We start from the raw sequence: 21637 nt of genomic DNA, 5'->3' as shown, positions 1-21637 counted from the left end.
ATTGTTGTTTCAGGTTTCAGGTCAGAATAAAAAAGACGGCTGTTCCCATGGTTACAATGTGTGTTGACAGAAGGGTTATCAGATATCTAAAATATAAAGTAATTCACCGAGAATAGTAATGGTGAATGTAGGCTTACCTATGCTGAAATTTTAGGTGTGAAATGATTCAGCCTATTTTTCCAAAACATTTTCCAAATTTCTCTTATTAGAATTGGAGATTGTCTTGGTAGAATTCCCATTTCTCCTAGGACAGAATGGAATTCCAATATTCAGATAGTAGAGATTGGAATACACTAGCAGAATCTGGAATCCTCCTATCTTTACTAGTAGAGATTGGAATTCCAATATTCTAATCTCTACTAGTAGGATCTGGAATCCTACTAGTAGAGATTGGAATTCCAATCTATACCAGAAGAGATTGGAATTCCAATCTGTACTAGTAGGATTCCAGATCCTACTGGATTCCAATCTGTACTGTGACATATACGATGGTGTGAATATCATAATAATTGTATCAGCGTCACCATTTTATCATTTTAACAATGCAGAATATAAAACAAAAGATTTATAATAACTGACCTGCTGATAAATATACCAATATTTTGTATGTAGGCTGAAAAGATTATCGTCTTTCACATGTTTTTTTGTTTAGAGTCATGCAAATCTTTACTAATGTTTTTTAGCAAACTAAAGTAAAACACTGTTAAGTTCGGTGTTTTGTGTGTTACTGTTATGTACTGTAACTCCATTACCGCTCAAATTAAATTAGAATTAAACTAATGAAACTACTTTTAACGTCAGCATTCATGTTCATTTGTTCTTTTCAAATCAGTTCATTTTTATCTCTGGATTCACTCAGAGTCTGACTGTCTGACGAGAGCTGAAGTCCGAAACATGCCGTGGCAGCTGAAGAACTTCAGCACATTCCTTCAAGCATCAGTTGAATCTGTCTGTGTGGAATAGAATTGCTCTCACTCTGACCCTCTTCAAAGTCTATAAAAGCAGCGATATCAAACTTTATCTCTCAGGAGAAATAAAGAAAACGCCTGGCTCCAGGGACCATTTATAGTTGTTTTTTCCTTCTTTTTATCTCTCCGTTGCTGCAGCTTCCACCTCAGCTTCCTCCGTGAAGAACTCTGAATAAAAGCTGTTTCTGGCAAGATTTTCTGTTTAATAATTATTCATTTGTATAAGATCCTGCACACATTGTTACATCTTGCTTCTGGTTCACTTTCCCTGTTTGTACAATTCTTTCTTTTTTGTTGTAATGTATTCATTGTCATCAGACGACATAGAAGCTGAACTTTCTACCAAACCTTTCAGGCTGAGTTTAGTTAAGAGAAGTTATTTTGACTCTGCATTGAATACAACTTCATCTTTAAAATTAACTGACCACATCTATTTAGAGTTTTAAAATATAAGCTTTTATCAGAGTGACTATTAAAAGCCAAAATAACTGATAGAGTTCATTATTCCCATCTTTAACATTTACTACTAAATATGTTGTATTTTAAACAATATGTTCTTAAGAGTTTATGATTTCATGTTCCTTTAGTGGCCTTGTTTTTATTCTGTTAAATAAAAATGTAAAACCGTTTTTTATTTGTTCAATTGTTTAGTTAAAAGTGCTATTTTCAAAGTTAAACATATTTATTTATATTTTAAACACCAACTAGAATTAAATTATGATACCAATAATAGCACAAGTTTTAAAGTTAACTTAAAATTATTAATAGTTTGCCTTATTTGTATTCTTTGACATGAAAAAAAAAGTTATAGATAAAAATAAAACATTGACACAAACAAGACAAGTTTTAACCATTTTTTCTCTCCGTCATTTACAAATGATGCATAAAATGAGGCACATCTTCACAGTTTTATCTTTCTGCACCACATGACCAGCTCAACAAGTCCATTTTTATCCCTTTTTTTTCCAAATCATAAGATTGAATAGATTCAGTATTTTGATTTGACACATGTATAAAAAAGTTGGTGTCATTTTGGCTTGAGGTGTTATAATGTGTTATGATAAGTAAAAAACAGCCAAGAGCATAACTTTGGGGATCCCAGATTCCAATGGATGAAGTAGAAAAAGACACACACAACTACACACACCTACTTAGAATCCATGACCAGTAGATAGTCTGTAATCTGGATTTGAATTATTTTGTTACTGTGAAGCTGAAGAGAAAAAATCCCGATGTAGGTTTAAAAGTTGTTTGAGGAACAACTTTAAATAGAAAAACGTACTGTGTGGTTTCATTTGCTACTTCTAAGGCTGCGCAGCTGTGTGACACTGAAACAAATCAAAAATTATAAAATGTATTTAATGACAAACAAGCGAGAAAACAGCAGATGCTTCAGGGGAAAAGACCCTTTTTTAAAGCATATCATTATGTATTGATTTTTGTATTTTTTGTTTAATGGTTTTATGTGAATGTTTTGTCTTTCTTTGAGTTAACATAAGTGAATTCAATTCTTTACTCTTCGTAAAGAAATGGGGCATTTGTCCAGGAAAAAGTTAGCAAAGTGGTTGATGTGCTCCACTGGTTGGACAAATGTGTTTTGTGCGAGGAGACACGGGTCAGAGAGAGGCTTACTGCTGAAGAGAAATCAATAGAAGCTGATTCCTGACGACAGGGACCAACGGTGATCAATAGCCCACAAAGTGCAGCAGGGAAATACTCTTACAACTGATAAGCAATAGAAACCCTGAAGGATAAGCTCACAAACACCTTTTTTTAAAAAAACATTGAGAAAGTGAGTTTTTGGATTCTTTAAATAGATGGTTTATTACCTGGAACCCTAGATTTTAATGTTTCACTTTTAGGAGGTAAATAACCAGAAGGAACTTAATGTTCTAGATTACCCTTATACGACAAGTACACACACAAACACACAATGAAAACCGGACAAAATTTGATTTTTTTTCTTTACTTGTTGTTCAATGTTTTGTGGATTTTTGTTTGGTTCCTTTTATGTGTCACTTTTTGAATGTTTTCCATATTAAAGGGCCACTAATGTGTTGATCTTAAGCTCCACCCACTAAAGAAACAGTTCATATTTCTTGAAATCTTATTTAGATAACCACGCCAACCTCTGTGATTGGTCAAGCATCAGGGTTTGTCACCGCACGTCATCAACCCTGGACGTCTCCACCTCCAAGGGACTCTTGTATAAAAAAAGCGGGCGTGATTACAGCTGGCCGAAGGAGGAGTGAAGACCATTATTACGTCATAGTGGACTTCGCTCTCGTAACCTCTCGTTCGCCGAGATTTTAGACGAGGAAGAACTTTTTTTAATTCATTTGTTTTTAATCATTTTAAAAAAAGTAACATTCAATATAGAAATGTGGAACCAATATAACAACATCTTTTATTGAATTTAAAAGGCTATGTATTCAAATAATGTAGGATTTTTCAATAATTGGAATTAGAATATAACACTTTATGTGTAAAACAGATATCCTTCATTTTGAAAATATTGATTTTAAAAATGAAATTATTCAATTAAATTCTTCAATACAAAAAAAAAATCGACATTTAAATATAGAAATTATTGAATTAAAAAAAAGCAATCCAATGCTTAAAAAAAAAAAACCATTTCAATAACCATATTCCAAAGTTTAATCAAGTTTTAAATTCAACAATTCATTATTATGATGGCTCTGATATAATTTCATACAAATGCTTTAATCTTGGTTGGTAAGAATCCAAAAAAAATCACAAATCTTTAGTTGTACAAGAGGAGGTGGTAGTAGTATTAGCAGTAGAACCTAGATAGTTAATAAGTGAAAAACTCACTAGATTTGAAGCAAAATTTCAACACCTGAAAAATAAATAGTATTTTTTGGTATACATTTAGTGAGGCATAATTGTGATGAATGCTCAGGAGTAAAAAGCTTTGACGTGAACCCCCCAATAAAGCCTTCATTCATTCAAGTCATTTCCAATTACAGAGAGAATGAGGATCAATGAAATCTCATTTAAGGTCGAAGCATTATTGTGGACGGCGAGAGAATCTTTGCATTAAGCTGCAGGATGATTAAGCGTTTTCAGTTACATCCTCTATGGCTCTACTGCACATGTCACAGCAAGAGGACGTCCTATATCCCATCACTCCTGCCTCCATTACATCCTCCGAGCGGTCAATACTCAGTCCTGACCACGAGTCACTCACTCTCTGGTTGCACACCCGGCCCAGAATACAAATCAACCTGGAGAGCTCAGCGCTCTACTTCCAGGAAGCAGATCTTTTTCAGTGTGTGTAAATATATTTGACAAATATGTACAAAATTAAGTGTTCTAATGTGAAATATTGGTCTGGTAGAGTTGACAGAATAAGACCAGGTGATCATTTATGACAATTCTGTTTATTAAAAGTTTATTTTAGTACCTTTTTTTATATCATTTGTCACATTGGTGACAAGTACAGATGTGCTTTAACTATTGATGATATGTCGCTTTTTTTCCCCATTATTGCGTACATCACATAGTACTAAAAATAGGCTTCGGCTTATGTGGGTTTATGTATATATGATCATTTTGGAAAAAAAGTATTTTATTTACAAGTTGAATTCACAAAATACATTTTTTTTTACCAAGGTGCGACTGGTCAACTCCATCATAACTAGTCATTAACTTAAGGCGAAGTCAATGCAGTAACTTCACTGAGACATAAACTGAAAAAGAAAACCATCTAAAACGATTATACTTAATTATACGGAGATTTATATTTTTTTTAATTCATTATTTCAGTATTTGAAATACTGTTGATAGCAATTAGCTCAACTCAGACAGCTGGTGAGAGTCCTGTTACTTGCACAATAGTCGGTAACCATTTGTTTTCTTTAAGTAAGTAATTATTTGTAATGCGCCTTACTCAGACCAGGGTCACAAAGAAAACAACAAAAAAATATAAAGTTAAAATACAGGCTTTAAAAGGCCAAGATAACATAGAGGACAAGAGCAACAGTCTGGAAGGATTTCTCTCCTCTGGTGAGAAAGCGTGTTCAGGAACCTTCAGTAGATTCTGATCCACAGACCTCAGAGCCCGAGTTGGGGTGTAAGGCTGGATCAGATCACTGATGTAAGGAGGAGTCTGACCATGAATAGATCTGAAAGTAAGAACCAGAATTTAAAAATTGATCCTGAAAGAAACTGGCAGCCAGTGAACAGATTTAAGGATCAGAGAAATGTGAGTTCTTCTACTAGAGCGGGTCAGAATTTTGTATTAACTGCAGGCGAGACAGCTCCTTCTCGTTTAGACATAAAAATAAACTGTTACAAGAAACTGTAAAGAAGTTACGAAAACCTTTAAAATCTTTCTAAATCACAATTAAACTTTAGAACACCACCAACACTTGATCATATTTATCTTGTCCCAACGCTATCACTTCCTGAAAATTATTTTCTAAAATCTATAAATAAGAGTTACTTTGCCAACAAAGAGAGAGAAAGGCAGATGATGACAACCTTCATGGTGCAACTTGACTCAAACACAAAGCTAACATATTCACAAGATAATGTTTAAAAAAAAAAGTACAAATTGAATAAGACGTGTCTAGTTAAGTTTTCTTTCTCTGATGAAGTTTCACAAAACGTTTTGGTTTTTTTAAAGTTTAGAGAATATTGTATCATCGAAAGTAAACAAAGTGTTTAAATATTTCATGGACAGTTTCTTTCTTCACGGAGAAAAACAAAACACCAACACCACAGGGACGGTTTAAATAGACATGTGTTGGTGAAGCTGCCCGTCCGCATCTTTCTCTTTTAGTTGCACTTGACAGCTTCCACACTCCTCTTTTAGCCAACCTCGTGCAGTGGCAGGAGGTGAATTAGACACCCGGTGACGTCCACCACTGAATCTTTACCTCAGCACTCCACTATCACATCTGAACAACCAACGTGCTATACAAACGCACAACATAAAATTGTTGTTTTTGATTTGTCATAATGAAGAAAATGTTTTACGATATGTCTCTTATGGGACAGGGTGAGTTTAATTCATTCCTCTCAAACATTGGTGGATGGTTCACACACACACTTCAACTTCAGATCTACAGTACTAAGTTTGTATCTCAACAGACCACCGACTGCAGCAGAACACAATATTTTGTCAGTGTCCGGAGGCTGATGAAGGGTCATCCTTGGTGTAGATCAAGTTATAAAAGAATCATCCAGATGGTGGTCGGGGTCAGGACACCTGTCATGAGGGTTTCTAAGAGAGAGGCACTTCTCGATGGGTCCAGAACCAGATATACTTCAAATACTTCCTCCAGCTGGGTGAAGAATAACATGTGAAATCCTTCTGATTGGCTCGCTGTAGGATCCGTAACCTCTTCTAACGATGTCGTTGTTTTAGAAAAGCTTACATTGTTAATTGATTTTTATTCTTACACGATATAGACCATTTCAGGGTCATTAATAACATTATTGGGAAGTTAATGTCTTGGTGACTTTAGAATTTGAATGATTCCTTTTTCATTTTCTTTTTTTTTTTTTTGCCTGAGATGAAAATCACTTTGAGTTCAGTCGCCATCAAAGTCGTTTCCTATAAATATAGTTGCCTAAGGGTTAAATCAAAAAGGGATCTGGAACCATTAGTACTTACTGTACTTTGTATCCATGGGAAACACTTTGGACAGCAAGGCAAAATACAACTGTGTGTACAGATTGCTTATTAAACTCGTCTCAACAGGCCACGCCAACCAACCAGGCGGAGGTTGGGAAAATAATGATGCATTATGAGTCTTCACGAAGTCCCTGTGATTCAAAAATAAGAATAAAACAAGTGTGTATGTAGTTATGTGGCCCTCATGAGGTCAGAGAAATTGTAGAAAATAAATTAGTTTTGGTTCATATTTGTATAATTCATTACTATTTGATCTCTAAATATGACTGTAGTGTTTTTTTCATATTTCACAAGTATTTATTGCCCATCAAAAAGGCTTAAGTGAATAAAACAAAGTGTGCTCTTATATTAGATTGTTTTTTAAGTTGGACACAAGTTCTATAAAATTATAATTTTAGCTGATTTGGCTTGATTTTATTCCATTTTATTCATCAACATATTTAGGGTTTTTATACCTTTATTTTTGCTTGAAGGCCCCTCAAAACATTCACTTTATATAGGAAATATAACTGCCCACCACCGGAATAAACTGTGTAGGAATTAATTCACTCAACTTGAGGAGCACAGATATATATTGGATTGTAAATGTTGATGCTTCTGACGATATTTAGACCGGCAGTGGAGGCTTCAAGGGTCTTAACTATACGCCACGGATGTCATGCAAACGATTCCCGTGCATAACCACATGGACAAGGTCAAGTCGAAGTATGCTGAAACAAATGAAGGCATTAAGGGATCACCGTCCTTTGTGTGCTCGAATAAAAGCAGATTAAAATTGCTTTGAAGTGAATTTCCCATGTGACTGAAATGGTATTTTCCGACTAACGTTTTTTTTCGGAAAAAAGGGGGTGGAGGGTAGTGTTTTGTAGGAGTGAGAGTAAAGCAATTCCCACCTGACTGACATTTTTTAAGAGCACATTGAAATCCATCAACTGCTTTAGCGCTTAGTTCTAGCATCGCTGCGTCATCTTTGGCTCGAGAGATGAGGTCAGTCAAAAATGAAAGCCATGTTGAGAAAGCAGGTTCATATAGAAAGGAAATAAAAGTCCGGATTACAAAAATAAAACAACTGGAAAAACAAGTATAGAGGCTGTTACAAGTAAGGCGACACATTCACTTCAATTACAGTTTCTGAATTATACATTTTTCTATACCATCCATCCATTTTATTTTGCTTATTTCTTTATTGGGGTAGCGGGGAGGCTGGAGCCTATCCCAGTTGCTTTGGGCGAGAGGCCGGGGACACCCTGGACAGGACACCAGTCTGTCAAGAAATACAGCCATCCACACACACATTCATACCTGCGGGCAATTTCCCAGAGTTCCCAATCAATTTTATAAAATTCAAAATGAAAGTAAAAATCTTGAGTTTAAGTTTGGTAAATTACCACAACAAGATATTTTCTTACCTTAAAATAAAAAATCTCATGCAGAACAACATTTGCTTAGAAATGACAAATTATTTCCACTGCCGTCGACACTCGTCATCCAGACATTATCACGTTTTTTACTACCAGCGTCGGTACTACCAGCATTTGGGTCGGCTCAGCCCTAGGTTTCAGTGCGGGAAGTCAATTTTAGGTTACTCATCAAAGGATGTTTTGTGTTTAACTATTAGAGAGATCAACAACCAATTAACACAGCAGCACCACATCCTCCAATTACCGCTTCTGAGAAAACACAATTTGCATAATAATGTTTCTATATTTGCTTAGTTCCCTCTCTTATTAACCTTCCATTAACCTTTAGATAAACATAGGCAGCTCGGAGCATTATTCCCTTGGATCGCGGGCCTGGCCCAAATTCATCAGACCAGCTGTGCAATCGCTTATGGGTGATTAGGCCACTGATGGCTCTTTGCCTCAGCGAAGATGAAGATCTCTTCTATGTTGCCTTGGAGCCCCGAGCAGCCAGCGATTGCTCTCCGGGTCAAACCCCACGCAGGAACATTCCAGCCATCCATTAGTTACTCTGTTTAGGACTCCATTATGGTTCTGTCTTTAACTTTTCATCTTTGGATGCGTCCGCCAGGTTTAATGCACCAGCGCTTGAGCTTGTTACATATCTCAATTATATCATGAGAATGGTATTTTTGCAGTACAGAGGTATTATGTACGAGGAGTATGTGTGCATAACTACAAGGGGAACACATGTTTTTTTTTACGTCAAAGTTATAAGTTATAAGGTGTGTGTATTGGAAAGAATCTGGCGATGCGATACGTATTACGATACAGGGACAACGATACGATATATTGCAATACTGTGGTACATATTTGTACTATAGTCGTTAAATCATACTTTTTTTTTTTGTAAACAAAATATATCAAAACATCAGCTTTCAAGCAAAAGCTTCTGGAGTCAACTGCATCCTCTCGTCCTCAGTTGTCGCTGGGAATTTGTATGTTTATTTAGCCGCAGAGGACAGAATGGCTGCTGCCATCTAGCGGCCAGGAGTTTAATTCCAACAGCAAAATTTACAAACAGCTATAGTGACACATAACATATGATTTGCAAGCCAAAAAAAGTATATCAAATAGCGATACAGTTTTGTGGACAAGATTATCCATTTATTTATTTTCTAATGCCCCGACAGGATTATTCACAGACCTATTAATAAGTTTCTCATTTTGATCATTGTTGATTATGACCATATGACCGTTTTATATATATATATGTATTTTTAAAAGCACCTTCATATGTGTATGTAATCAGAAAACCCCTTTGTCTATAAATGTAATAGGAGTAGTTTAAGTCAAAGAATTGCAGTTTTATTACATAACTTGTTACTTTCTAGTTTTATAATCGTCTTAAGACGTTTCAACCCCCTGTGTATAACTATTTGTGTTATAAACACAATGAGTAAAATACAAACATTTTCAGAGGAGCACGTCTGCACTTATTTACAACAATTTGTCATCCATAAAAATTGAAAATTAACTAATAGAAACTCTGGATAATATATATTAAATTAATGTTTTCATCCATTTTTTTCTGATCCTGATCCTTACAGAAAAACTCATTCATTAATTTTCTAACTTATATTCCTTGCAGTCTATCCCGGCTGTGGGGGACAACCATTCATGCATGTGCAAACAGAAGAACGATTCAGAATATCCCATTAGCTTCAGTGTGTTTTGGGACTATGGGAGGAAACCAGAGTGCATGGAGTAAACCAACAGAAGCACAGAAAGAACATGCAAGATGCAGAGGTTGCCTCAAGCTTGGCGGCGGAACATTGTTGTGTGGCGGCGGCGTGAACCTCAGTGTGCATCATTGAATGAGTCATTCATTTTTTACGTGAACGAGCGGGAGAGGAAGTAGAGCACAGACCACCTGTGGAGTTGGACTGAGAGCAGCGTTGGAAAGCCAGTATTAATACAAGACAGATACTAGCAAAGTCCTGGTTTTCAGGCACAGCGTGTGCTGCCAAAACGAATTTATTTTACTTTTCAGGTATTTTGTGAATATCTGTGGTGCATTTGAATCATGAGATCAGTTCGGGGAAAAAGTTTTGTTGAATTTATTCTCTTTGTTTTGTTGTTCGAATTTTGAAGTCCAGCTGTATGATTAAATGAAATTAAATCTGTTTAAACAAAAAAATTGAGAATATTAGTGTTTGTATTTATGTGTATTTAAATACAGATTATAACGTAAAAGTGAAAATTTATAGGGAATAATCGAGATTTATGTAAAGCAACTGTGTCAATAATCTCTTTAAAACCTATTATCAATTAGGAGCAATTGGTTGTATAAATAGTACATGTTAGTGAGGTAGGATATTGCTTATTGATATCTTGAAACCCATCCTTTGTCAATGAAAGCTTATAGTAGAATTAATACTGATGTGAATGTATAAATATAATAAGGGAAAGAGGAAATATTTCACATTCTGTATCGTGTTTTCATTCATCAAAGTCAAAAACTAGCTCTTGAGGCAAGGCGATGTCTTTTTTATCCATCCCTCCTTTCAGAGTGATTTATAAGGACAGTTATGTCCAAATAGTGTTGTGCTTGGCTGTGATCGTAAAGAGGATGGATGTTGAAATATTCTTAGTCTTCAGGTTGAATACATAGATGAATATTAGAGTAGCATTAACATTTCTAAACAAAAGTTTTTTTTTTTTTGTTTTACGCCATTAGGTTTACACTTGTTTTAATGCTGATGTATGATATATCTTGATAAATGAAATATTAACAAAAGAAGGGAAATGACGACAAACTACTATTTAAAAAAAAACCTAAACAATTATGCCTCACAAAACAATTGAAGAAGAAGCCGCTTCGTCACAAGTGCAGTGTCTTCGCAGCAGAACAAATCTCTCATTTGGTAAAACAGCTTTGCATTTTTTCACAGCTTTAGTCACCGAAATTATATGTAAAGCCCAGTTTCCTGAATACATGAATACTGAATCCTGGAGTAAGTCGACAGACAATTGGAACCATAAACTCCAACATTATGCCTCTTCATGTATCTCCATCCCGGGTTTCTACATTGATGTCATTATAAAAACATGCATTGTATTCTGGGTAATTACTGAGAACTGTTTGTTGTGAACTGTTTCAACTATAAAAGGTTTAAATGACAATCAAATTATGATGGTTTACACAAGCCTGCACACATGAGACCCTGTTTTTAACCCTTTTACTACATGTTAAATTATCTATATTTAATATTACTGTGAGTTTAAATTATTTAAAATATTGTTGAACTAATTTACAAGAACAAACGTTCACTCTTGGCTTTTTGAATATTAAGATTTTGTGCTACATGTTCAGCTGGTGGGAAAGGACTAGAAACAGTTCCTGATCTTAAATTGAAACTAATATTGATTCATGAATGAACAACAATGAACAAGCTGTATTTTTAATGGAAGGATGGACATTTTTACCCGTCTGTATGTTTTCCTTGCGTGCCTTAAAAGGCACTTTATAAATATAATCAAATATTATTATAATTACTTTTAACTTTGCTAGGGTGACACAGCCAGAGGGGCTTTAAATCAGTGGGTCAGTTGCACTATTGGGACACTAGGGGTCAAGAAAAAGACATTTTATTAAACTACCTATTGGGTCTTTAAGTTGTATTGTCAATAATATACCTTGGTTTAACAGAATTGTCAGGAAATGGTGAAACACCAAAAGCACAGTATTCTGGGTCAGGAGTGAAAAAGTGCTGAAAATTGAATCATTCCTGACAGGCTTGTTTTGACATTCTGTCCGTCAACAACTCCATCATCCCAGAGTTGTTCAAAGGAGTATCATGTCACAGTCACACCATGTCACCCAGAGTAAAAAACATACAGTTCAGAGGTTTAATTCATGAAAAAAAACATTATTGTGGAGTTTAAAAAGCTTACTTCACTGTAAAAGGATAAATAAACTAGTTAACTTCAGCCTGTGGTTCAGTGTGTACATGAGCTAATATGTGTCTCTGAAACCACTCCAGGCTAATTGTTCAACCTCTTAGACTTTGGAGCCAGACTTTCCCTGCTGTTGATTAACTTTGTGATCCATTAAGTGTCTCTGTACCGTCAGCAAGAGGAGGTGCCCTCTGCTTGGCCCTCGGAGGATTACAGGGAATCCCCTCAACATCATCAAAGAGACTTGAAGGTGAAAAGAGCTGCTGAGTTTTCCATCCTGGGCCGGCCGACAAATGACAAGTGGGACTCACCTCAGCGAAAACTTATCTTGGACAGAAAGTTGAAAACTTCCACACAGCAGTCTCAAGCAGGGGAGAGCCATTCATCTTCTCCTCTGGCTGAATAAGATAGTGTGTCGCCTGATACCGTTGATATTTGAAGAGCACTTCTTCAAATAGGTTATTTAAGTGTATAACAGGAGGAGTTTTCAGAATGTTTTCAACTTCTTTGCCTTTTTTTAAACATAGAGTTTGATATTGTAATTCAAATATTTCAAAAATAAATATTCTAAATTCTAACATTTTCAATTAGTAGCCTTTTAAATTCAATATAAAATGATGGTATAACAGGACAACCAGGATTTGCAGAAAGTTTGCTCAGTACTCTATTGGTATTGTCTGGCGAAACTAACATTAAGAAACTGGATTTTTGAATGATCTGAATTAAAATACGAATCTCTATGTTTAAATATACATTAATATTAAAGATATTCATACTTTTCTAAGAAAGAATTCTTTCACTCTACAAATGAATTAAAAGTTTAAACGTTTGAAATTCTCAATCGACCATTCAATGTTCTGAAGGCAATGATATACTTTCAAAATTTTCAAACTTTGATTTTTATTTATAAAGACAATGCTGGTTGTATAATAAACAGTTCATCTGTGTGTGAAAAGCAATTTTTTATCTTTGGCATCGGGGCACATTGTTTGTCTGCTTATCAGAGACGCCAAACTTTGTTATTCATTTCTTAAGCCTCTGAAGCCCACAACCTTTAATTTTTTAGAGACGGTGCCCAGATTTTGGCGCACACCGAGAAACCGGAAAAGGGCCAATTGATATTTAATTAACGTTAGGCCTGACTTGAGGGCTCGGGCTCATCTGCCGCGTGTCTCATCCAATATGGATGATTTACAAGCAGCCTTCCTGCCAACTTTTTCACGCAATAAACGAGCGCGAGGGTGAGCCGACGTATGTGGCCGGGACAGGAAGGAAGCAGGTACTCTGGGTCTAGGCTGTGAATCTGGTCCTTCTACGAGGACACTCCATTATTCATCACGTGTCTGTACACTTCAGAGAATTTCCGTCTTGACATCACATTATCCTGCTGAGGCTGATTTTCTTTGAAGTAACCAGGACTATATTGTGAATCTTCGCGTGTCTCACGATACGGTTTAAAAACGGATTCTCGATTTCATACGTTGATAGGCTCGTAGAAGGTTCTCCGGCTGCTTAACCAGTACATGGAGCATTTTCTCTCATTCGCTTTATGTTTAATGCTCTTCCCAGGATTAAGTTATAATAGACATTAGGTGTTAGAAAGGTATTATCCGGTACGGGTGCTTAACCAGTACTTGAAAATGAACACTAAACCTTTTCTGGAATTAAAAAAATAATAATTTTGATTATGCTTCCATAGTGCACTTGATTTAGCCGTCTGTTTTTTTGGGTTAGAGACGTAGTTGTTGTTCCGTCAGTATAATTTTAGGGCTAAATTTTGTTTGTGACGGGGCAGGTGCCAATGAGGATTTAGAATGCTACGAAAGACAGTCATGAATATATTTTTAAATACCAGTTTAATGTTTGGATTTTAGAACAAGAAGGGGGACCACGACACCTCAACGCACCATTTTTTCCCCCCTCCTTGTGTTGTCTAAGGGTCAACGTGACCCGAAAGCCCGGAAACAAACGTGTATGTGGTATCCCTTGTGTGTGTTGCCTAATGGGTCAAGGTAAACAGCAATGCATTTGTTTTCAGGCCTTTGGGTCACCTTGGCCCTGAGATAACACAAGGGTTGATAAACTTTTTTAAGTTTCTGAATCGATCCAGGATCTTAGAGTAACTGGTTTTCAAATTAGCTCCTAGAAATAATGGACCATATTCCCTTTTTTTATTAGAAATTGAAAACCCCACATAATACTCATCAGAGAACACATTTTCAAAAATAACCAATTAAAAGATTTTTCATATTTAAAGAAGTCACCCAATCTACGGGAGCCTCCCAAATCCCTTCGAATCCTCAGTCAAAGAGAGATGACAAAATAAACAGAAATCCAATTATACCGTGTGGAAGCAATAGGTTCTGATTGAAGGCGGAATTACAAAGTATTTTAGTTGAACAATCTTATGATTGGAAATTAAGAAATTGTAAAATAATCCACTTTAAAGTTTGCATGAAAACTCTCATTACCATCACCAGAGTTTTCCAAATAATCAGTTAATGAATATGCAATCCACTGCTCTCACTGATGGAACATCAACTTTTTATTTTCTGAATATTAAGTTTGTTTTGATGCCCGAAGAGCTGGCAAGTAATCGTTCGCACAAAAATGTTCAAATAAATAAATGCTTGCATGCATCGAGGTGAGGAGTTTTTTTTATTAGTTAGTTATTTGTTATTTTATTGTATTACTCTTATCGGGTTTTCATTTGGAACCTTTTAAAGGGTTTTGGCCCCTCGAGCGTCAACAGTCGCAGCAGAGATGAGATTCATATTGTTAAACTCACACGGGAGGGTCAAAGTGTGGATTTGGAAAGAATATTTTAACAATGTTGGTTGGTTAGTAATGTTTAAAAAACACTTTTAATAAACTAATTAAATATGTTTAAAGAGTTCAAAGGAAAAATACCCAATTGTCATTTTGACCAGAACATTTTCGAATTAATAAATAATAGACTTGAAGAAAGGCTCCACGGGTCTATTGTGTCTGCGTTTCTTTTCTTTTCTGTTAGAGTGTGTATCTGTATGTACTGATATTTGAACTGTGTTAGTAACATTATTTTTAATGTTGTGTTCTTGGGGTTTTAGTACTTAAAATGCTCTATATACGATGTGCTATAGATAGTGATGTGCTGATAAGGCTTCATGAAACAGTGTCATGTTGTTTAGTGGTCAGTAGGTGGCGCCATCAGTTTAAAAATGACATGATTTTTCAGTACAATAGTTGTTCACAACGAATAAAAATAGTGCAGAAACCACCATCTAGTGGCTCTGAAAATAATGACACTGTTTCATGAAGCTACGTCAATAGGTATAGGGACTAAAAACATGAGGCTTCATCACCACTGCTGAACTATAGTCAACCATTTTTCTCATGCTTTCATTAAAATTGAGTATCTCAATATTACAACACTATTTTGAACTTTAACTATTTTACTAAAAGACAGAAACAATTGTTTTAAAATGTGCCTTTTTTATTGAGTGCACTCAGTTGATGGTTTAAATGGGATCTATTTTCAACAAACATTAGACTATTATCTTGCCTTCTGTCAGGAGTTCATTGCTAGATGGAACCATTTTCTTTTCAGTTTTTAGTTCAGTGCCTCTGTCATTACGTTTTTATTTTATTTTACTCTGATGGCTTCATCCAGCTGAGTCCTTTATCCATTTGACTTCAAATACTGCTCGGTATGAATAAGGTCCAGAAGACAACCTTAGCTTCGCCAAATCTGAACCCAGTCACGCGTCAGTCATGGAGTAGAAAACTTAATCCGTAAAAAAAAAAAATCTGCAATTTGGTCAATCTTTGGTCCAAACATTCAGATTTGCGTAGGAAGTGACGGAGACAACAAAACACAGGAGGTAGGATGTGCAGCTAAGAGTAATACCACTGATCTGCTGGGTGGAAAGAAGCCACCTGAGCTGGAGTGGGTGTCTTGTCAGGAAGCCCCTCTGGAAAAGTGCTGGAGCGTTGACAGGAGGCTCTGATGCAAACCCATGACACACTCGTTTTGCACTGTGAACATTCCAAATCCATCCATTAAAAGTAGATATTTGGAGATCGATGGCATGTCAGGAATCAGCTTCATTTTGACGTCCGAGAAAGACAATGATTGTCAGGAGGAATATTTTTAATGAAACACTTTTGTTTAATGACCCAAAACTCATGTAAAAGATTAAAAAACACCACGGCTGTCCTCGAGATGATTTGATGTGATCAATCTATAAGCTGCTGTGTTTGCATCATGTGGGGGATGTGAAATTTAGACAGATTCTCGAGCTCAGCATCTCTGCTAATGTGCGCTATTACACACCCGTCCTGAATCACTGCAGGCGTCATTAACTAGACACGAGTCCGACAACTTTGGGATTCAGATTAAAAACTAGATTGCTTTATAATGCAACAGGAATCACACCAGCGTCTATTGACACACACACAGATGAATCCTGGGCCCACCGTCTACATTCAAGCCCGAACCCCCCGCCGAGGCTATAGAGCAGTACATTTGTCGTTTTCTATAGACGCCGTGTCTCTCTCCCTGCCCGGGCCATTTGTCACAACCTCCCAATATTGCCCACGTTACATTAAATAAATGCTCGGCTTCTCTCCGGAGTCTATGCCAGTGTTATTAAACTGCCTACCTGTGTTATGATGACAAATCTCCCTCAAACTTTGTACCTCCAGCAAACCCAGCGTGTGAATGTACGACATAAAGAGATTGCCTGTGTGGACAAGAGGGATAAGGATTTGCAATCAGGTTCCACACAGCTGACCCGCTCTCTCTGTCGCGGCAGAAAACCTCCTCGGCCGTAGAACGACACGCAGCCAACCACAGGTGAAGTCCACACTTGATTTAGATCGAGAAATACCCGTCTTAGGTTCCATTATTCTCACGTTTCAATGGCTTCAACTTTGAATCGTGTGGAGAAATTCAACATTTTTCACAGTTATTGTGGTCAACTTGTGGTGCCCCAAAAAAACAAATGCGTTTGTGGTATCCCTTGTGTTGTCTCTGGGTCAAGATATGCTTCCAGACATACATATGCAGTGGTAGAGGTCGTTCACCTCGACCCAGAGACAACACAAGGGTTAATAAACAAAGCATTAATTCAACTTTAATTTATGAATTCTGAATCAAAGAACGTAATTAAGAGCCATGCAAAATTCAGTTGTTCAGAAACGCATTCTCGTCTACCTCGAGTTCTATTTTGGACAAGGACACGGGTGGTTGTTTCTTTTTTTTCTACGCTCTTGACATTCCCACAAGTCCTCGTGACAGGCTAGTGAAGGTTGCGCAAGTGTCACGGGGAGGAACACAGCAGCCGAAGGTACCGCTGGATTTCGACTGCCAAGGAAGCCCAAGAAAATGTTTTCAATTATTGATGACGATTGTTGTGAAACTCTCCGAATATAATTCTGGTCGTCTTAAATGGAACTCTTCTTAAATATCAACTGAATGTACAAAAGAGAGAGAAATGTACTTTTGTTGGAACTTTTCTGGCTGAAGGGCACTGAAGCCAGAATCCAACTTTGAGGGAGAAGTATTCACGCTTCGAGTTTACAGTGAAAGGAACGCGTCAATGGCTTTTCTCTTCCATACTGACCTCACATGTTTCAAGGAGAGTTTGCTGCGGAGAGAAGTTGTATTATTCACACGGACTAACTTTTTCTGGCCGTGAACAAAAGCTTCTATACTTTTCAATGAAATAAAGGAAAAAGTCAAATAAATAATATGACTCTAACCTGCACATCACTGTTTGCTACAGTTTGCGTTTCAACTACTATAAACGTTAAAATGTATTCTTTATTTTTACGCATTGTATAAATGGTAGGAACGTGGGGCTCATGTTGCTCATGTGGTGGGGAAGAATTAGGGATAGGTTTTTATTATTACTAATATCCTCATTACAGAACTGTTCTCAACTTAAGCATTTTTTAATTATAAGTAAGTAAGTAAGTAATATTTATTTATATAGCGCTTTTCGAGACCAGGGTCACAAAGCGCTTAGACAATCAATATAAGCCAGTATACTGACCACTACCCCTTCAATATTTCACATGGGATTAATGTAATTTGATTAAATAAATAAAAAAGGAAAATGCAGCTAAAAAAATCGAAAAATTATTTTAAATAATTTATTTTATTTTATTTTTAATGAATCAGATGATGGCAACACAAAATAATGTGTTCACAACACTGGCAGTAAGGTTTTAGATTCTGATATTAATTTATATGTAAGAATATACATTAACAGCACTAATAATTTGCACAACATTTAACCAGATTAAAATTATCATGCAAAACTTTGATCTCACTTATTCATATTTCAACATTGAAGTTTGAAGCAAACAGACTTGGTTGCATAACAAGGGATGTGATGGAAGGGGATTTTTTTTTTCCCACACACATGTGATGTTGATTGTCATAACACACCCACTTTCATCATAAACACATGTTGTTTTTCTCCAGCCTACACACACTCATCGACTTGCACGATATTCTAAAAAACTGTTTCACAAAAGTGGTAAAAACTTAAATATTAGAAAGCTGTTTTTAAAGCTCTCTTCTTTTCTCTCTTGTCACGGTTTTGCTTGTTAACCACATGTCGCTAGTTTCTGTCTCATCGAAAATGTATATTTTTCTTTTCAAAGTTCATATTCAACATCAAACTATAGTTAAATCTATATTAAAGATAATATGTTAGACCACAGTTGGTAAACTCACTCGATACAGTGCAGCAAAAGACATTCATTTAACATAATATGAGTTTAGTCATACCGTTTATACTAGTTATGCGTCATCATACTGTTAAGTGAAAAAGTCTTTAATTTTAGCCATTTATTAGTAGTTGTTTACTTTTTACATTTTTTTAAATTTTTTAATAACCTCCATCAATGAGTTTATGTCTTATATTTGTTAGCATTGTAATTAAAAAATGAATGGATATGAATGGAATTCCCATGAAATGTTACTGACAAAAGGACAAAGAACCGATAATTACATTTTGGTGATGTTTGTGCAGATTGACATTCAGAGGTTTCTTGATTCTTTATGTCGGAACTCTTTTTTTTATCATGTTTGCATTGTTTATTATACAAGTCTGATTTTTTTATAGGCTTTTGGATTATTTTTTGTAAGTGAAACAATACATATAAAAAGGCGACGTCGGCCCGGATGATTAACACCACGGAAGACAACATTTAAACGAGTCCTGAAATACAACAGATTAATTCGTTAGGCTTTATTGTGCCTGACACAGAGTGCGAAACAAAGAAATAAAACTAGATTACTTACAGACATAAAACTGCTTCATTCATATTCTAGATGCAATAAAAACATCCAGCCGAGGCGTTTCTTCATTCAATTATGCAACAGCGGGCTGACGGGACGAAAGAGAAGCTGAATAAATGTGTTTCTGCCTCACAGCCACAGTCATCGCTGCCTGCCAATTTCCCACCAGGCCTCGGTGAAAAGCAAGCGGACGACAAGAGTGATAATAGATGGTTCTAATGGTCAAGCTCGGACCGCACATTAGGAGCCGGGTCGATTCTCAGTATTGCACGCAGGAAGAGCTGCCAGCAATCAATGTGAGGCTAATGTGTGAAAAGGAGTAAGTTGAATGTCAGTGTTGCTGATCAATGTCGATTCATTTTCAGCCACCACACTTCCCCCCAAACAGGACACTTAATATCGTGCGATTGGATGATTAACACGGCCAATTTAAGGACGTGTGACGGTAAGCAACGGAGGGTGGATGGAAAACATCAACAAAAAGGTGCAAATGGAGACACGCGCCAGACTCTGATCGACAGCCGGGAGATGGATCCTGATGTCTGGAACCGTGGGACGCCGGCTGGACCTGCAGGAGTCAGATTATTCTCCCTTTCTTCGTGGCACCGCCGGATAAAGGCCGACCACTTTCTCAAGTTCAGGCTTGAAGAGGACACCGCTGTTCCTCGGGAGTAAATGACACGACCACTGAACCAAAACAACTGGAGACAAGGATCTGTTATTCAACCCTTAATGTCACATGAATCCCTTGATTAAAGCTCCAACTGCTTGACTTTTTTGATGTCTGGACATGGACAAAACAACACGGTCTCACTCCCATCTTGTCCTACGTTTTGTGTTGCCAAAGAAGCTGTACGGGTAGCATAAAAACACATTAGCCCCACTCTTCTCTGCAGCTCGATGTGACACGCTAGGCTAACTACCAGCCTGTCTAGCACGGTCATAATGGTCCCTAATGGGAATGTCGAAATATCAGGAGATGGGAGTGAGACTGGGTTAAAGAAAAAGATGGTTCCTTAAACAAGTAGTTGTATACCCGGTTTGTATCATGTAGCTAACATACAGAAAATAAAACATGAAATGCCTAAAAGTGCTCTTTTTGCCAATAAAATTTTATACTTATTGAGGCAAGAAATGTCACTAATTTTCCACTCACCCTCACGTCAACTAAGACTTTGTATTATTGTTCTTTTTGAGCGTCATGGGCAGATCAAATCCAAATCAACACTTAAAAACATCCAAATACCTCCGTGGTGCTCGTCTGTAACGACCAATATTGTGTTGAAGTCTGTATACTTTCATTTAGGGGAGCACGGTGACGCAGTGGTTAGCGGGATCGGGATCGCCTCAAAGCAATAAGGTTGCCGGTTCGCTTCCAGGTCAGGAGGGAGACAACTTGTGACCTTTATGTGTGAAGTTTACATGTTCTCCACGTGTTGCGTGGTTTTACTCCGGGCACTCCGGTTTCCCCCCACAGTCCAAAAACATACAAAGGTTGATTAGGAACTTGTCCATAGGAATCCGTGTGTGGGTGTGTTTGTGTGTGTGTGTGTGTGTGTGTGTGTGTGTGTGTGTGTGTGTGTGTGTGTGTGTGTGTGTGTGTGTGTGTGTGTGTGTGTGTGTGTGTGTGTTTGTGAATGGTTGTTTGTCTTTGTGTGCACTGCAGCAGACAGGCTTCCTGTCCAGGGTGTCCCCCGCCTATCGCTCGATGAAACTGAGATACCGTCTAGTCCCCTGTGACCCCTGTAGGGGATTAAGCTGAACAGAAAATTAATATTTTAAGTTTCTGTTCAAGTGTCGGTGGACGTGCACAAGATTTAACCAGATAGCCTGGGATCTTCTGCTAAAAACAAGTTGAAATTACAGACTTGTCTAATTTATCCTAAACAATTCCTCTTGTCAAGGCTTAAGAGAGACATAACAGACGAGCATCATCGAGGTATTCGGATGTTTTTAAGTCATTTGGACGAAGATGAAGAAGAACACAACTGAGCTCCAGTCTCTACATTAAAATGAACATACATTTGTGCCTATAACACTAAAAAGGAACAGATTACTCTCTAAAAAGGAACAGATAAATCCCAACTATTAGTAGACATGAGGGAGGGGGTAGAAATTGTCAGTTTTAGAAATTTTAGTTTTAGGCGAACTATCACTTTAACTTACCTTAAATCAAACTCTTGAGAGATATGTTTGCCTTTTGTTTTTGGTTCAAACAAATATATTCTTGTTTCTGTACCATCTTTTAACATGAACATGAGATTAAAACAGCTAGTGAGTTCTTTGTTAAATAAGTGATGCTTGTATCTCAATGCATTCCTGGTTGTACAGCGTTTCTTAAACCCTTTTG

At 36.8% G+C, this 21637-nt stretch overlaps 1 protein-coding gene across 1 annotated transcript in view; it reads right to left on the bottom strand.

Annotated features, from left to right (window-relative positions):
* Positions 1–21637, bottom strand: part of gpc5a (glypican 5a) — a 135983-nt gene that overhangs the window by 1519 nt on the left and 112827 nt on the right. The gene's annotated exons all lie outside the window — the stretch shown is intronic.

Source organism: Callionymus lyra, chromosome 6 (assembly GCF_982586985.1).
Source record: "Callionymus lyra chromosome 6, fCalLyr1.hap1.1, whole genome shotgun sequence".
Lineage (NCBI taxonomy): Eukaryota > Metazoa > Chordata > Actinopteri > Syngnathiformes > Callionymidae > Callionymus > Callionymus lyra.
The sequence above is the reverse complement of the archived record's forward strand: the minus strand, read 5'-3'. Positions and strand labels throughout refer to the sequence as shown.